Raw genomic sequence first — 16687 nt, 5'->3', positions numbered from 1 at the left:
AAGATAATATTCAAAAGAAAAAGGAATATGACAGCATCCGCCCTGAAACAGGGATAGGGAATGGAAATCAGTCATGCTTTTTAAAATGTTTTCAATAATAAGTGTAACTAACAGCCACAGAAAATAACCTTCTGGAACAATACACAATAGATAGCAACTGCCTCTCACCTTCAGGTGAAAAGTCACTTAATACTGCTTCATCTCAAAGCATTTCTACTCTGATGTGATGAAAAACTCTTTCTACAATACAGGTCCCTTTCCATGCATTTTCTAAGTGATTAAATCCTAGCACTCCTTTTTGACTTTTATTGCTTTTCGTACTGGTGAGAGCCATATAATGATTCATCATGGAAGTAATCTTTAAGCAGCTTTGTTCCTATTTGCTGCTATATATATTAAATATAAATTGCTCTTTGAATTCACCTCTAAAGTCAGACTCGATTTTTTATCTAACAAGAATGGTATTTCCAGTCATCATCTGAATACAGTAAAGTGAGAAAACCTTTTGCATAATATAAATATCTGCATTCGCTAAGAGGAGGCTGATGCCACCACCTACTGTGAATGCATTTTGTAAGTGGTTCAAAGCCAGATAGATTTCAGCTGCAGCAGGATAATCTCTTAAAGACACTCCAGTCACTGTCAAAAAGGCACAGTTTTATCTCTGACTCAACAGTTTCTGGACCACAGGCTTCGAACACCTGTAGCTGATTTACAAGGACCATCCAAAGCACGAAAATGAAATGGTTGCTGAAAGACTGCAGGCACCTAATTACTGACCTTCATTTATCTCCCCACAAAATCCAGAGACATCACTCCCTAGAAAACAGTTCTGGAAGATTCATTTCATTCCTTTTGCACTTCTTTATCCATTCTCTGCACCACCTGTGACTGACAAGAGGACGCTACTGACAAGCTGTACAAGTGTGCCTCAGCAGTCACAAGAGCTGCTGGATGAGGCTGGGCACTTGCTTCAGAGGACACAAAAACCACGTGGATCCCAGTACTCCTGATTGCAGGTCACCACTGGACCCAAATCTTGCAGTGAGGCAATGGTGAGAGACATTGGCAGCTCCTGCCCACAGGCCACGCCGAGCATCCTGCCTTGTTCTCCAAGCCATGCACCTTTGTGACTCTTGGACCAAGGAAGATATCGCAGTACAGCTCCTGTGACACTCAGTGTTGATCACCCCTCATTTAATAAATTACAACTTAAAAAATTACCATTATTAACTCCAGCAAACAGCTCTTGACTTCCACATAATTAGAGTTTAATGCAAAACCATTACTGACCAAAAAAAGCTGTTTAGAAATAATCAGTAGGTTAAATGTTGTGTTTTTATTTCCTGATTGGATGGGAGTACAACTATAAGGCACATATTCCCATAAATACATTCAGATCATATTGCACGTGAACAGGCTCCAACACTTGGCCATTTTAGCAAAAGCACTTTACAAAAAACACACTTACTGCAACAGGGGCACAAAGATAGCCAAGACAGCCACTGTCCACCAGGCAGAAAACTTGTTTGTAATTTTGAAAGCATTTTTGTGAGAAACGTTTTGCCAACGTTTACTCTGCCTGGATGCAAACAGCAGTAAATGGGATGACTACTTCATAGTTTTTCTATCTAGTGTTTCCTGCACAGGTACTTTGGTCGTTTAATGCATTTTTATAGAGACGCTGTTCAGATGGCCTTATACCAGCACTACACTGCTGAGATTCCACTGAGTGTTCATATATTCATATTTTCACCTCTGGGTGAAACCAGGAGATTTTTCTCCCCTTTGTGGGAGATGTGTGTGTTGCTATGGAGAGCTGCTACCCAGCTTGGCCTCCTGCTTGGGTAACAAGGATCCTCGTTCACAGGACAGAGCAGAGCAGCTGCTGCCCAAGCACCACCACAGCCTCCGTCCCCCACAGGGGTTAGGGCTTCTTGAGTCATATACAGAAGCAAATCCACCAGACCCACTCCTGCTCCTCTAGCTCCAACACAGAGCTCTTAGAGAGCATCAGAGGTCTTCTCTATGGGATCCCAAAGGAGGCTTCACAAATGTCCTGTTCTTGGGGAAAAAAATAATTATTTTTTTTATAAAAGGAAGAAAAAAATATAATTTCTGCCTCACTTTTGGCCCTTATTTAGTGTTAAAGAGGGGGATTTTTTACTAGTCTTCCCTGTGAGATAGGTCAATGCTGACTCAAGCACGGCACAACAGTTCTGGGAAGTTCAGGAGGCAATAATAAACACTCTGACCAATCTGCTCAGGGACAGCAACACATGCCAGCCTGGAAGCCCTGACTAAAAGAAAACACTGCAAACCTTTTCAGTCACTTTTGAAGAAGACAGTCTTACTCTTTTTCCCCGAAGAGTGAAGTTATGAATAACACATTTGTTCTGCTACTAGGCCACAGAAATGGTTCTGGAACATTTACCCAGCAGCGGCACTGTTGGCCGTGCTTTTTCAATAGATTGGCAATGCCAGAAATACGTACAAAACTCCGTGTGATCCAGGCTCAGAGTCTAGGCAGTGCCCACCTATTCTGCGCAGGCAGGTTTCATTGGCAGGATGTGTGCTCATGTGCTCAGAAGCCAACATGCAAATGTACACGTGTAGGTTAGTCATGAGAACTGGTATCAAATCGGTACCCAGCACCCAACACCCTGATTTTTCCAGCAGAATACATTTGAAAAGTTCCCTTTCAACTCAGTCTTTACAGAGTAAAGCTCCCGCTGAAGGTCTCAAGACAAGCCAAAAACACATGCTCTGCTGGTGAGAAAGGCACAGCATCAGCTGCTGCTTATCTTGCTAGAGACTTCTCAAGAAGGCACCATCCTAAACAAGCCTAAGGAAACCATATGCTGAAATTTGATGGCATTAGCATTTTTACTCCCCTAGGTATTCGCAGGGGAAAAAAATCAATTAAAGGTTGCAGGTAGTAAAGCAGTTAGCAGAGATGAACAGAACTCCCCTCCACAGAGCTGGGAAAGCAAAGCACAGAACAGACTCATCCACAGACAGCTCCTAAAATGAATTTCTTTCTCTGCTTCCAAATACCCAGATCAGCCTTTAGGACCCCTCTTCCTCTGAGAAGGGCACCTCTTTTCTCCCTCTTGGTGTAATTTCACTCCTCCAGAAAACACCACCTCCCTGTCAGCAGCACTTTGTGTGGGTGTCCTCTGTCCTTCCCACATCCACCGGAGCAGAATGAAAGGACCTGTAGAGTGCACTGTATCTCTGCTTCTGAATGAAAGCATAACCCCATGTACTGCAGCCAGCCCCTTCAAAAGGTCACGCTAGGAAAAAACAAAAGCTCCCAGGTGCATTTCACAGACACCAAAGCAAGTCTGATCCAATTAAGTGCAACAACTTTAGTGCCAGGCACAAAAGGTATCCCTGAAATATCCCCTCCCCTCTCCCTCCTGCCACACACACAAAAACCGCACACACATGCATTTCTGCCTGGCTTTAGGCTGCTTTAGTCTGCAAACTAAACCCATTTTCCACTGAAATCTTTTCGATCACATAGCCCAGGATGAGGGGAGAACTGTAGCCCACAGACAAAGATCACAGCATATTGCACGGAGAGCAGCTCCTACCTCAGCCAGCCAACAGAGCCTGCAGGTCAACATAATTCCTCTTGGGTGGAGATATTTACCCCAGCTCCAGGAGCCGGGGTTCTGCTGCCATGCCCAGCACTTTGGACAGACCAGGAAAGCATCTTCTCTGAGCAGCGCGGCTTCTCACACACACCGAACTGCAGCAGCAGCAGCAGCCTGGGAGAGCATCAGCAGTTGAATTGCTGCACATGTATCTCTGCAGATTATTTCCTGCTTGAATACTTGGCATAAAGGCAGATGCTCTTAACCCTCCGGAGGCCTGTGACTCCGTACCCCATCAGCAGGGGCAAGCAAATAACTCCAAATATTCTGTGGTGAGGCCAGAGGGGAGAGAGTGAAGACACACAGGGCATCCTCTGAGAAGTAGTCCCAACCTCGAGTTAGTTGCAGTCACTTTGGGAGGCAGGCATTCCCACGGCAGCCCACAGCATCCCCAGCCAGGCACCGCACAGCTCCTGCTGCGCCGACCGCTGCAGGTCCCCTGGCTCCAGCAAAATGCTGCTCGGAGCTCCCACGGGAGCCCAGGGGAGGGCCCACTGGGGTATCACAGCCAGCAAGCTGGATCGGTGGCTGGAGGCCAAGCAGCCGAGGAGGTGAGGAACGCAGGTGATGTGGAGAGCCCAGCAGTGTCACTGGGACTCGGGCAATACGGGGCTCCCACTCCCGGCACCAAGCCCTGTGGCCCCAGGCACTGCCCAGCACCTGCAGGCGCCCACGCTGCGGGCAGGCACGCGCTGCCCAGCCAGCACGGACAGCACTCAGCCGGCAAGCTTCGGCGCTGCTCCCTCTCACAAGCTGCGAATGTGACTGGAAAGCATGGCTGAAAAACATGCTACAATTAACAGGAGGGAGGGGGATACTATTGCTCTCCTGCTAGTCTTAAAGGCACATTGCTCACATGCGCCTGTTGGAGATGCAAACGCCCACAGCTCCAGCCCAGCATCTCACCCGTCTGCAGGGAGCTGAGAACCCGGCAGCAGCCCCGATGGGTCAGGGAAATGAGAGTGCCCCGGGAGCCAGAAAGGGAAGGGGCAGCTGGCAAGAGAGCTCTCACATCAGGATCCAGGAACGAGGCCTTCTGCATCTCCATCCCAGGATCCAATCAAGTCCCCGTCACCTGGCCTGGATGCCTGCCCCCATCCCTCTGGCAGCATCCCAGCCAGACACTACATCCCACACAGCCCCGGCCATTGTCCTGCTTGCACCCCACTAGGCAAGGAGAGCCTGGCACACCTCAGGGGCATGGTGCCCCTTGGTTTGGCTGGGCAGCAGGAGCAGATTAGCAGTGCTGCTCCCCCCAGAGATACCAACCAGGACTACAGCACCTGCAGGTGCAGTTTTGCACCCTGATGCTACACGGAACAGATATCCCTTTCGTAATTCTTCTCTGAGCCATGATCTGTGACAGCTTAACATTCAACTCAGGCTAAAGATGTGAGGAGTTCAGCTGGTCTCAGCCTGGTTGCAACATCTGGTGCTACAGTCACCTCCCTCGCCCATCCTGGCAGCAGGGCTGTGCACCAGCCCAAAGCTTCACATTCTCGTCGCTTCTCCTGCTGCCCTGTTCTGCATGCCTTTGGACATTCTGCTTCGTCCTTCGATATATCATCCAACAAGGCATTAGCTCCAACCCACATAAAGCATTTCCCTTCTCCGCCCCCAAAATAGCTAGCATTTGAACACCCTTTATAAGTCTATTAAATAGGGAATTCACCTTCTTATAAACATCTACTAGCAGTGGTTGTTGCCACACACAGTATGCTTTTCTTAGCAGGATGGGGTCAGTTGAAGCCGTGAACCTTGCTTAAACTGCTTTGAGGCACGCAAGGTCATGTTAATACCTTTGATTCTCCAAGTCCAGTGGAGGCACCAGAATAAACTCATCTCCTACCTTCCTCTGTTATCATGAAGGAAACTAATAGCAGCATGGACATTTAGTCTTAGTAATGACAAGACAATTACTATGGTAAAGAAACTGTAATGCTAAGCATAGTTCAACTTCAGGCTTTTCTGAAAAACAGCCTTACAGAAAAAGGCACAGACATTCTACCTTTGGCACACAGTCAGTGAAAAGTTACCTGATAGAAATACGCATCGCAGCATAATAAATATCTGCTTTCCTGTAGTGCTAGTACAGAAGGTCCATTAAAACACAATCACTTGATGAGACAAGTTCAACACAAATATCACCACTTCCAGGCCATGCATCTTTGCACAAAAATACCACAGGGAATTAGTTCCAATTTTTCTTTATTAAGCATCAAGTGTCTTAAAGAGAAGCAAGTCTTTTTGACATCAGACCTACAAAACATGTGTAAGTAGCAATCAAAACGCTAGCAGACACTTAAGGCTTTATACTCTTGAAGATTTTCCCCTGCGTATCAAAGATCAAATTTGTTCTACAGAGCATAGCTGAGGGTTTCTCAAGTATAATGCTTCATGAACCAATCTGATTAGTATGCAAACACAGCACAGTGACTACCATCACATCATTACAAGTATCTATCCCGAAGTGTAGCAGTCCCTTGCAGCATACTGAATAGAAATATCCTACGTACAAGCATTTTTTTTTTATTTAAAGTGCGAGACCCAACTGATCGATCAGAATTAAATTCAGTGGAAAGGACTGCTTATTACGCTCACAAGATCAAATGCTGATTTGAGTTATTCCATTGCATGCAATAGAGTGATTTGACATGAAAAACACAGAATGGTAGGGTCACATCTTACTGACAGCTATAGGATGTGTCACTGAGTCTTATGCACATGTAAGGGTAGAAATGGGCCATACTTAGCTGCAGTGAGTACATTATCTTTTTGATTCAGGGCAATAAGAAACTTTTTTTTTTTTCCTTAAAAATTATGTTAGGGTGTGAAGCAAGGTCTGGAATTCACATTATAGTTGCACTAAACTGTATATTCCACCAAATATATACATATATTCCAGTTAGAATACACAGCTCTTCACAGAAAGAAGAAAAAAAGTGAAAAACAACCCTTCTTGAAGGCTTTAAAGAATTAAAAATAAATGTGAACTTAAAGCAGCACAGCCACAATTACAGAGGTTTATAAAAGAGAACCTTGAAGTCAGAAACCTAAATATAGCTATTCAAAATTTCTAGAAACATGTTCTAATCTATATTCATACCTGATACCATATAGGTCACAATGCATACTGTAAAACTTTCTGGAACTCAAACCTCTCAGGTTGTGGATGTCCATGTTGAACAATATGCCTAGCACACAAAACAAGCAAGCAATCCATGATACAGCAGGCACATTCAAGAGCACCTGGGCAGGCAGCACGTTGACCTTGCAGCACTACATAAGAAATAATACTACTTTAAATGGGTAGTTTGGAAAAGAACAGGCAGGGACCAGAGACAGATGGGGGCCTAGCAAGATGAGGTTGTACCCAGTAAATCACTTGTATGGGTCCTGCAGAACACCACAACCATCTCTGCTCAAAAATCATAGAATATTGGCCCCAAATTTCATGTCACAAAATCAACATATCCTTCTCCTGATGTTCAATATCTGTCCTCCCTTTATAATTGGCCTCTGGCTAAACTCACATGAAAGCTAATCTGTCTTCTAAGGAAATTTTGTTGTTGTTGTTGTTTTGTTTTACGGAATCTGCTGTTACCACGTTATATGTGATCATAATTATTTTCTTAACAGGTTTGTGCTTGTAAGTAATTGATTCATACAGCTACTGTCAGCACATACTTCAGGTGATGTGTAAGATAATCCTCAGAAATGAGAGGAAAGGGCTTCTGTACTGAAAATCAATTTCAATAAAATCATTTCATGTTGCTAGAGGGCGATGGGAGTGGCTGAAATTTCACACTTGTGCACTTCATGCGCTTAAATGACTGTGTGGGGCAACCACTTAGGCTGCTACGGGCAAGCACCTGAAGCCCTGCACATGGCAATAGTGAGAGAAGCACAGGAGTGAACCAGGATGTCCTGTGTGAGCAGCAGGCAGTAAGACTGTCCCTCCTGACTGTTGCATCCACCTTGCAAACATGCAGTGAGAGTTGTACTCGGTTTAGTGAGTAGTTCCTATGCAGACCATAAGTTGTAGGAAAATACTTGCCAAAAGTTGAGATGATGCCATAGAGCTAAACCCCTCTTAGAAGGATGCTTCACATACATGCCCAGAAACTGTAAAGAGTAAGGCCTAATTCTGCACTCCCTACAAGCTCACAGCTACAAATAAATTAAGGAGACTCTGGGATATACCAAGGCCTTTCACTCCAGCATTCCAGCCCTCATTCTTCCCCAGGATACTTAACAGAGCTGTTCCCAAATATTTTGTACCATTTTCAGCTGTTCTCATCATCCCTACAAATAGCAAGCTCCTGAGCACTTGCGGTGGCCTCCTGGATCTCTACAATTCAGAAGCCACTGGGGTGGTAACAAGGCAGAAGAAAAGGGGCCTGGGGAAGCATTCAGGTGCCACAGCAGGATAAAAGTGCACAGGCTGAGAAATAATGGTACAGAGCTTTAGTGTACAGCTTTCTGGAAACCAAGCTCCCAGCAAAGCTAACAAAAACAGAATTAAAGAATATAAAGTTTTTAACACTTGCACATACATTAGCATGGTAAGCTGATAATTCTGGAGTTTATTTACATTGGGGAAATTTTAGAACTTCAGAAAATGCATTAAAATCAAAACCACATTTCCAGGCTTGAGCACCTCACTGGGAAATATCAGAGGACCAGCCTGCAAGGGTTAGCCAGGGAAATGCATGTAGATCAGAATGGGAGTTTTCCCTATGTCCCCTAGGAGACCAAAAACCAAAAAATATAATGCCCTTTCAAACACATTGTGAAGACAAAAAAAAATCACCCCCCTGATCTCGGCTATTTTACAAGTAGATATGTTTCTAAAAAAATAGAAATAACGTTGAAATTTTAAAATCAGTATTTATGTTGTGTTTAAAAATATTCTATTATACTGTGAAATTAAAATTTCACAGCCCACATCGATTTGAAAATGGAAGTATTTGCACTATGAGAAAGGTTTGCAGAATTCAATTAATATACTGGCACAGAGTTAAAAAATCATGTTTGGCTAACCTGGGGATTAGAAACTTCCCACAGTTGTCTTGAACAAGCTTGCTGGTTACATATTTTTGAGGTTACACATTCTTGCTGGTTACACATCCTTTTTGGATTTTTTTTTTTTTTGAGGAATCATTTGATTTCTCGTAAACCAAAATTTTAATGCAACATTAAAAGAGGAGTACAAGAAGAAATCAGTCATCCATGTGGTGAATGCACTGTGCTTTCAGTGACTTCTAGGCTGAACCCTGTACCTATAACCAACTATGGTGCATGCATGTATAAATCAGTGCATCTCAAAATGAAGTTATTAAAGAAAAGGCATTATTCAACAGTCAGGGGGCACTGTTCTGACTAGGGATTCATCCTGGCTCAGTGATAGAGCAAAAGTAACAACAAGAAATTGAAGTGTGTGTGTGGGGAGGGGGGGGAAGGCAAAAAAAAATAAAGGTACCAAATGGAAACAAGGCTGTAGCAGAGTGTGGGAACAAAGAACACTGGAGAACTGAAAGATGAGCTCTCAGAACAGTTAGGTGCAGCAAGAATGCTTAAGCATTGGCACAAACTACAAACTGCAAGCAATAGATTCTCCATTTGTGCACTTGCATCCAAGAAAGCCAACCATATCCTGGTCTGCACCAAAAGCAGTGTGAACAACAGGCCGAGGGAAGTGATCGTCCCCCTCATGAGACCCCACCTGGAGTGCTACATGCAGGTCTGGGGTCCTCTGCATAAGGACATGGACCTGTTGGAATGAATCCAGAGGAGGGCAACAAGGATGATATAGGGCTGGAGGACCACAGGTAATGGTCCTACCAGCTTTAATCTGAAAGAGGATAGATTTAGGTTAGATATATGGAAAAAATTCTTCACCATGACAGTGATGAGGCACTGGAACAGGCTGCCAAGAGAAGTTGTGAATACCCTATCCCTGGAACTGTTCAAGGACAGCGTGGATGGGGCTTTGGGCAACCTGGCCTAGCGAAAGGTGCCCCTGTCCTTGGCATGGGGGGTTGGATCTTGATGGTCTTTAAGGTCCCTTCCAATGCAAGCTATTCTATGATTCTATAATTAAGTTAAATTGAGCTGCGTTATAAAGGAGTGAGACTAAATTATTTAAAACTTCCTTTCTGGCCATATGTGCTGTGAATGGTTGATAAATCGTAGGAAGAACATGCTACTTTTAGATCTCTTGACTTTCCTGCTCCAGGGCCCTTGTCTCTCCCACTGAGCAAACAGGAAATTAATGCTTGTTGCTAGCAGGAAGCTGGGAAACGTGGGTTCTACTCCTGGTTCTGATGCCAGCACGATGAATTACTTTGGACTATTCATTGAAGCTCATAACCAACCCTCTAAAACAGCCTCAACAATTCCACATGTATCTGGGAGGTAATTTGGAAAAGGTGGATGCCACGCAGACCCCTGTGGTGTCTGCCTGCAACATCACTGACTCCGTAAACACAAAAAACTGCTGAGGCAAACCTTGAGACTAAGGTCTGTGGTCCTCCAGAAGGCACAAATGCTTCCACACTCCAACCACCAGCTTTCACTCCTCCAACTTCCTCTGCTACCCACTGGAGACCACCTCTGACATGCACCCACAGCACCATCTCCAGCCCTCCACTGCTCAGCTGTCCCCTGCCCTGTTGCTCCCAAATGCAGCATCCCTTCCCTGGAGATCCACCGCCCTCAATACCCCTTCTGAGACCGCTTGGGGTCTCACATATTGGCACTGAGGAACTCCTTAAAACTGAACCAACATTAAGAACAGAAAAACAATGTCTGACTGTGAAAGCAATGGGCCTTTTCTTCACACAAAACTAAGAGAAGAACCTGCATGCTGGGGGTGCCCCCTGCTTCTCAGCTGCAGCACGAGCCCATCCAAGCTACAGGCAGCACCTGGTGGAGTCAGAGCAGAAGGGAGTCTGTTGTTTAAACCCGAATTCTTCAACTTCAAATTCTTCATTCTTCCAAAAATCCCAGGGGAAGAAGCAGGAGAGGAGCGAGACATCACAGCTGACATACCACATCCCATGGCACTGAAGGAGGACCTGCTCCTTCTATGCCTCCTGGGGCTGAGGAGACAGTTTCTTGTACAACAGCTGTCAAAACCTTGCTTTGCCATGGCTCAGCAAGCTTTGCCTCAGCCTTCTGCTAGCTCGGAGGTCTGGGGACAGCCCTGCACACTCTCCTTTTTCCCTGGGAGTTTCAAGCACCTGCGTGCACCCAAGGGCTCTCCTGGAGCTCGGGGAGCAGGACGCTGCCCCTTTCTGCACCCAGGATGCTCTGGGAGGCCCCACTGTCCTCTCCTTCCCATTCATTCCCTCCTAGCTACTGGCTAACAGAGCGAGAAGGGGGTAAACATTGCAGAGGAGCCCAGCGGTCAGCACATTTCCCCGGCACATCATGTCCTGATCTCTGCTCTTCACACACTCAATCACCTCACACTGGGCTGCAGGGGTGCCACAGCAGCTGCTCCAGCCGCAGGCTGGGTTGTCGATCCAGCACTTTCCAGCTGGCCAGCGAAGCAGACTTCGTCTCCCATTCCTGTGCAGGACACTCACTGGTGCATTGCAATTGCTCAGCCTGAATGTATTAACCCAAGAGCACTAAAAAGGTTTTTATCTGAAGTTGGACTAGAAGGAAAATGACTAAGAAGCTTTGGCAGGTGGGGTGAAACCTATCATTAATTTTAGCAGCAAATGATCTAAAATATATACACACATTGTCCTTTTACACAGGCACCGGGTTTCTCTATTGCTGCTTTAAAAATGTCATACTAGCTCCACCTAGCACATTGAATGCTTATGCTAGCACTGGTGAATCATTCAGGATAAATATGGTCATTTTTGTTCAGTTTGATCAACTGGGTATTTTTTGCAATTCCAACTAATGCTTCCATTTAATTCCTCCACAAACTCCCATGGGAAAAAATATGGCCTTTAGCTAATCTCTTAAGGGTACATTTACTAAGCATGCAAAACATTTTACAAATAACGAGGAGGAGAAGGCAACACTTTGTTATGCATCACATGTATTTTAAAAGTCCATTAGAGCCCTTTGGATTTATCATGCTGTCAGAACCCAGATGGATATTTAACACAAGTACAATTTCAAAGGTCAGTACAGAAATCCAACTGGCTCATCTGGAATTGCCTGGGCCATACAAGTGCTCAGGCCACTCCTTGCAGACACCACATAATGACTCGTACCTTGCAAGCTCTGCTGGTCCCAGCTGGATCAATATTTCCTATAAGTTTCTTCACGGCAGCTAAGCAGTACAACCACTAAGCCCAGATTCCTGGAACACTAATTCCAAAGGAAAGACAAGCAGACAAAAATACTACTGCAGCACACCTAGTTTTTCTGATTACCATTTTTTTTTCCTGCTAAATTTAGCACAGAGCCAATCATTATACAGTAATCTTGACAATAGACAAAATGAAAAGGTGTCTGGAGAAGACCCGATGATTGAGGTATGCCATGCACTTACCTACAGAAATCCAGGAGGAGTTGCTGCCACGTCTAACAGCACAGCTTCCCTTTTAGCAGGGCTCACAAGGGGTAGCACTACTGGTAATTGCCTTTAAAGCAATACTTCGGCAAGGAAGGAAACATTCCTGAAGGCTGGCCCTGTGCCACAGATATTCTGTGTGCTGTGCGTAGTCGTTCCAAAGGAACGGATTCTTGCTGAGCATCCAAATGTGAGTAAGCAAAGGATAAATCATTCAGGGCATGTTTTCCAATGTCACAAGGGGAATACTTGCAGAGAAAACTTTTCTGCCATTCAAATGTCTGGTACTATGGGCCAGACCATGTTGTCTGGGACATACTGAGAGAAGAAAAACAAGAATAAATCAATAAAAGGTTGGGGAGAGTTAAAGTCACTATATGAAGAAGACCTGATTTGTAGTCCACTTTTGTGGGCTTAGAGCTTTGTTGTTCAAATGGTTTATGGTTCAAGTCCGTAGGCTTTTTCATCAGAAGGATCGTTTCACTTTTTTTTCCCTGTGTCAGGTGACAGATATTCTTACAGACGTGGTATTTCAGACTGAACTGGACTGACATAAGCGTTAGAGTATGGGCATCCAGAGAACATCCCAAGCCTAGCCAAACTCACACTGTCAAAAATAAGTTCAAGCACTTCTGCTTTAAGACCAAGCTGGAGATCTAGGGTCATATAAGAATGCATTCAGAAACCTACAGGCAAAGGGAGAGTGATGGGCAGAATTTGTTTGGATTTGCAGAAAACAGGAGTTAAAACGTATGTCTCCATAGTTTTTTGCAGTTATGGGAGATAAGGCACAAGAAAGAGACACAAAAGAAACATGAGGAAGGGCATCAACCATCATCGAATCCTCAGTTCAGTATATTGCTTATCGGAAGCAGACTCCTCTGTACATATATGTGGTTCCTCTGTACATGTGTACATATTCCCATGTACAGAGGCTCCTCTTTGCATGTGCACATATTAGTGGTTTTTGCTATAACCAAAAATTATAACCAAGATAACCAAATATAAAAAACAGTTTTGAAGATTAGACCTTCCACAGAGATGAGAAAAAGAGTTCGTGTAGATCTTTGCCATAGCACTGAGTAATACCAAAAAAGAGTCAGAAACATAGATCAGAGTACAATTCATCCCACAGGAATTTAAGAAGAACATCCCAAAGGTTGCACTACCTCTCCTGTGTGAGAATCTTGTTCCTGTTTTACAGAAGTACCATCGCTGCTGTACACACTTGGAGCAGCCTGAGCCCATATGCTTGGGTGGCTTTGGGCCCGCACTGAGACACGTGCCAGTTCCACTAGGGCAAGAGGTGTTAAGTGAATCTGCATGCAGATGGGGAGTATGCGTAGTGAAGAGAGTGCCAGCTCCTTGGCAGGATGCTGCTCGGCTGCGAGGGTGATGCCATGTTGATAGCAGATGCTGTTAACACCTGTTGATGGGTACAGCACTCTTTATAAAAGCAGTCAACCGTGGGAGGCAGGAAAGCATGGGGTTTGTAGGCATTCAGAGGACAGAAACAGATAATTGCTTTCCAGGTGCCAGCAGGCAGTAAACAAAGGAAAACCTGTGCTGCAATGTTGCAGAGACAGGCAGGACGTGAGGGAATCTGCAACAAACATCAGTCCTCAAGGCAAAGAAATACCAATCTGAAGCTGCAGGACCCAGTGTGATGGACTCCATGTGTTAAAGGAATTTTCATGTGCAGCAACAGCAAAGCAGAAAACACAAACCCTGTTAAGCTTCAAAGGGTGTTGAGTTTAGCACAGAGACGAGGAGACCACTTTGCCCAAGCAACATGGGCTGAAATGAGACATTTGGGAAAAAAAAAAAAAAAAAAAAAAAAAAAGATTAGGACTATGTAGTCAAAAAAAGACAAAGAGAGAATGGTTGCCTTTCTCAGTCACCCAGCTGGGAGGCTCTACACAAACTGCCTGAGACAACAATTTCTATCCAAGCAAGTTGCCACTGTTCCTGTAGAACAGGCATGTTCTGACTACTTCCTATTCACTAAGACTTCAACCCATTCAGCTGGCCAAGACAGGAACCTCAGTGTGATGCATAATTTTGCAATGTTCAGTGCAAGAAATTCTCTAGGTATGAGCCAGCTGCCTTGCACAAGACAGATCTGGAAGGCCACCACACCTTCATCATTGCCTTAGAGAGCACTCTTTACTCATTACTTCATTCTTCCACAGAATTTTTCTTTTTCCCCAGACACCACAAGTACTTGTGGTGTAAATGCCTGAAGTAACTAGGAAAATAAAACTAACATTCACACTTTTAAGGAAAAGGTACAGCATTGAAGAGGCTTTCAGGGTAGGGCATAACTGCATTATCTGAGCATTCCCTAGGCTCCCAACCTTAGATGCTATCGCGCTGGGGAAACTTGGTGTGCTAGCTCTAAGGAACACCACGGAGCGTAGAGTGGAGTGGAGACACCACGGCTAGGCTCTGTAATCAGGTGGGGCCTCGATTGTTCTTGTGCACAAAGCTGCACTTTTTGCCACCCTAAGCCAAAGACCTGTCATGTTTTGACAAATGCTGTACCCTAGTGTACTTTTTGCTCATTATAATATCATTATAATACCAAAACACACCTCCATCCCAAAAGCTACCCGCCTCCAAGGTGCGACCACCCCTCACTGAGCATGCGCTCTGAATTTCTCGGAGCCTATTACTTTAAACGGAAATGGGAAAACTTTACACCAATCATAACTAAGATATGCTTGACTAGAGCCACTCAAGCTCCACCTAAAAGATAGAAAATAATATAAATTGGCCCAAGAGAGAGGGGATGTTAGGGAAGATACCATCGTCAGGGGAGATACCATCCCAAGGAAATCCAACATCCTTAGGACCTCCTGACTCCTGGGATCAGTCGACGGGCTGAGCCTCTCTTCCCCCCCCATTGGGACGCCTTTGGGTGAGATCTGAATATTTGCTTATAAATCTCTATAGAGTCTTTGATCCTTTTAACGCGTTTATTTCTAGGCTGCGCACCTAGAACACCTAGAACACCTGTAACACCTACCTAGAACCCACACCTAGAACCCGCACCTAGAACCCGCACCTAGAACCCGCACCTAGAACCCGCACCTAGAACCCGCACCTAGAACCCGCACCTAGAACCCGCACCTAGAACCCGCACCTAGAACCCCTGTAACACCTGTGTATTTCATGCATACTAGCTTGCTTTTGCAGATAGTCACTATCACCGGCAATCCAAAAGAACCTGATTATCTGTTGCTGTAATAAACCATACTTGATTGCATTGTGATAGCTCTCATTAATGCAACTAGGGTGAGGGTGGTTATCCGTGATAGTTCAGTGTTCTGAATCTAACCAGACCCCCAGACGGTTAATGCATTGTTGGTGAATGTCTGAACGGACCCCCAGGTGGTTAATACGTTTTTGGTGAATGTCTGAGCGGACCCCCAGGTGGTTATTACGTTTTTGGTGAATGTCCAAACGGACCCCCAGTTTTGGTGAATGTCCGACTGGTTCAGTACTCTGAATCCAACCAGGCCCGTAACGGTTAATCAGCTACACCCCTTTAACGCGACAGTACTCAAATACAACATAACCTAGAGAACATCCACTTAATTACTTGTATATAGGACAAAAAAATAAAAATAAAAAAAATAGCAAAGGACTGTGAAAGCAGATACATCCCTGCAATACTGTACAGACATTCAAATGTTTTCAAGCCAGCAGCTTTCTAAACCTGGTATCATTTCTACGTATTTCATAAACTTCATTGGATCTTGATTCAATGTAAACATCTGTGTTTATGACATTCTTTGGCAGGGGCTCCCCAGGCAGTTTGTCCATTGTATTAGGATCCTTCTGGTTGATTACACTAAACCTGGCACGTAATAGCTTCATTGGTGTGTTCTCAGACCAGCACTACCTGAGAGAGCAAGCCGTCCATCCCTACCCACCATATCATTTTATACTCCTCTGCCATATCCCACCCTACACCATCTTTTTACACACTTTGTGTTCCAAATGAGTAGGAATCATTCAAGCAGTTTTTGTGCTTCCTTTTCAGTATCATTCTTAAATATTCCCCCTATTCAGTCTGCCATAAAAACTCATGCTACAGTCATATTAATATACTTTCTCTGCTACCATTTTTTTTCCAAATCTCCACTCAAAGCTGATGTGATGGTCTTTTCAGTACAGATTCGCAATCATTACTAAGCCCCTAGATTTCATATAAGCATGTTTTTGTTTTGTTTTGTTTTTTTCCCTTTGAGTCTATCAAAAAAATACCCTAGACGATTACTATCTTCTGACCATGTTTCAAGACTCAGCTTGTTTGTTACCACAGATGAATAAAAACAAAGAAAATAGTTCTGGAAATGCTGTCCATTGCTTCTCATATTTTTAATTAGTTTAGTGCTTTCATTAAAATCATCCAAAAAAAAAAAAAATCCAGCCCTTGGGAAGAGACTAAACAGAAGAAAAAAACTCTTCATATGCA

General features: G+C 44.4%; 1 protein-coding gene across 18 annotated transcripts in view; it reads right to left on the bottom strand.

Annotated features, from left to right (window-relative positions):
- HTR2C (5-hydroxytryptamine receptor 2C) overlaps window positions 1-16687 on the bottom strand; it is a 286890-nt gene that overhangs the window by 223439 nt on the left and 46764 nt on the right. For 4 of the 18 annotated variants that reach the window (XM_068696850.1, XM_068696862.1, XM_068696855.1 and 1 more), the window contains exon 1: window positions 3600-4441. The exons of 12 other annotated variants lie outside the window; for them this stretch is intronic. The gene's annotated coding sequence lies outside the window, so the exon portion shown is untranslated. Of the gene's footprint in view, window positions 1-3599; window positions 4442-12183; window positions 12305-16687 lie in introns of those variants that run through there. 2 more of the 18 variants (XM_068696851.1, XM_068696857.1) reach the window with 2 other exon arrangements.

The sequence above is a fragment of the Anas acuta genome, chromosome 13 (assembly GCF_963932015.1).
Source record: "Anas acuta chromosome 13, bAnaAcu1.1, whole genome shotgun sequence".
NCBI classification, from domain to species: domain Eukaryota; kingdom Metazoa; phylum Chordata; class Aves; order Anseriformes; family Anatidae; genus Anas; species Anas acuta.
Note: the sequence above shows the minus strand (reverse complement) of the source record. Positions and strands in the feature narration are given on the sequence as shown.